This window comes from Carlito syrichta, unplaced genomic scaffold (genome assembly GCF_000164805.1).
Source record: "Carlito syrichta isolate Samal-C Ts95f unplaced genomic scaffold, Tarsius_syrichta-2.0.1 Scaffold308645, whole genome shotgun sequence".
NCBI lineage: Eukaryota > Metazoa > Chordata > Mammalia > Primates > Tarsiidae > Carlito > Carlito syrichta.
Genome location: NW_007252741.1, coordinates 32,628 through 34,612, shown reverse-complemented (window position 1 = coordinate 34,612; position 1,985 = coordinate 32,628).

The window sequence follows — 1,985 nt, the reverse complement described above, 5'->3', positions numbered from 1 at the left end:
AAGCCAAGAATGATAAGAAAGAGCCAGCCTTGCAAATTTCTGGAAGCACACATTCCAAGCAGAAAGAGCAGCTGGTACAAGGACCGGAGGGGGGAAGAGGTTATTGCTCTCAGTTTGGGAAGCATACAGAAGCTGTGTGGCACTAAACGATTCATTTGCTGTCACTGTCATGTCGTTGAAGCATTTGATATTAGACTCAGAATGTCTGGGCTTCCCTTGGATATAAGCAGTCACGGGTGTATGTCTTTATAACAGCCACAAGGTTTGTTGCTCATTTTAAGTGACTGGCATGCACGCCCAGGCAAAATGAAGAACGGTTCTGAAATTGGCTGTTTTCAGCAGAGGAAATTCAGGATTGTATTCTCTTAGGATGATTCCACGCCAAACAGGACATCCTGGTACTGACGAAGTCATGATGGGATTGGAATGCTCTTCATATATTCAGAATGTTTATATCAAGAATCGACTGCCAGGCACTGAATATAAAGCAGAGAACACATTAAGTCCCTGCCCTCAAGGAGCTTGCATTTGATGACGTTATGGCCAGGTGTTGCAGAATGGTTCATGTAATTTACACATGGTTTACTTCCATTCTATTTAGTCTACCCATTATTTGACTACATTTAGAACACTTCTATTTATTGGATGCTTAAACAAAGAGGGAAGTGGCACTGATTTTTAGGATTTCCTGTCTCCCACCACAGTCCCAGTTGAGTTCTTTTTATAGTGAGATTTTTTTTTTCTCCGGAGGACAGATTTAGTTCTGATTATTCCTGCCTGAAAAATCCAGAGCACCACGGCTGGCATCATTGAAACCTGACAGACAAAATGACTTCTTTTTACGGTTGTGGTCTATAACGCAGGTTCGGACTTACAGAGTACTTCCTCATCCTCCATCTAGCTTCTGTCTCTTAGGTCATGGTAATTTCTTCATGGTTCCTGTCCCTATAAGTCCATTATATTAGAAGTATCAACATATTACTCAATGGCTAAAATCTCCCAGAGCCAAGTGAAATCTTTCCATAATTTAGGCCACCTGGGAGAAAGTCAGGAGAGAAAAAACTAAATTACGTCTGTACACTGACATTTGGACACAAGGGACGGCATCACCTGTTGTGAACATGGTGAAATTTATGTCCTCACATCTTATTCATTGGATCACCCTCCAAGTGAAACTTAAAATCCCCCTAGCAGAGTGAGTGTACAGTTTTTCCTTGTCATTGGAAGGACATAATATTAACAAGACTGTGTGTCTGGTCTATTGTTCTTAATTAAACTTTTGTGAATAGTTTCATACCATCTCTTTGTTCATTTTCCATGGCTGCAATAGCAAATTATCACACATGCAGCATTATCAAACAACATGCCTTTATTATCTTGCAATTCTATGTGCCAGAAGTCTGACGACAGGTCTCACTAGGCTGAAGTTAAAGTATCAACAAGGCTAGGTTCCTTTCTGAAGGCTCTAGGGAAGTCTGTTTCCTTCCTTTTTCCAGCTTCCAGAAACCATCTGTAATGCTCGACTCCTCATCCCCTTCTTCCATCCTCAAAGCCAGCAAGACCGTATCTCCATAACCTTTCTTCCCTCATCAAGTCTCTCTTTAATCGCAGCCAAGAGAGGTTCTCGCCTTTTAATTACTCATGTGATGAGATTGGCCCCCCCTGAATAATAGAGGCAATTTCTCTCTTTCAATGTCACGCTCTTGACCACATTTTCAAAGTCTCCTTTGCCATGTAAGCCAACATATTCATAGGCTCCGGGAATGAGGACGTAGGCATCTAGTGTGCCTTCCATGCATTCTCAAAAAAAAAGGATGCACTAAAAATATGATGCAGGTGGTTTTTCTAAATCTCCTGTACAGAAGTCCTGCTGTTTTCAGTTCTGATATCTGCGTATGTCTCTGTAAAAAGAGGTTATGTCTTCACCTACTGTCACAAACACAGTGAAGAAAGCTGCTACTATTTATCTTTTTTTTTTTTTTTTT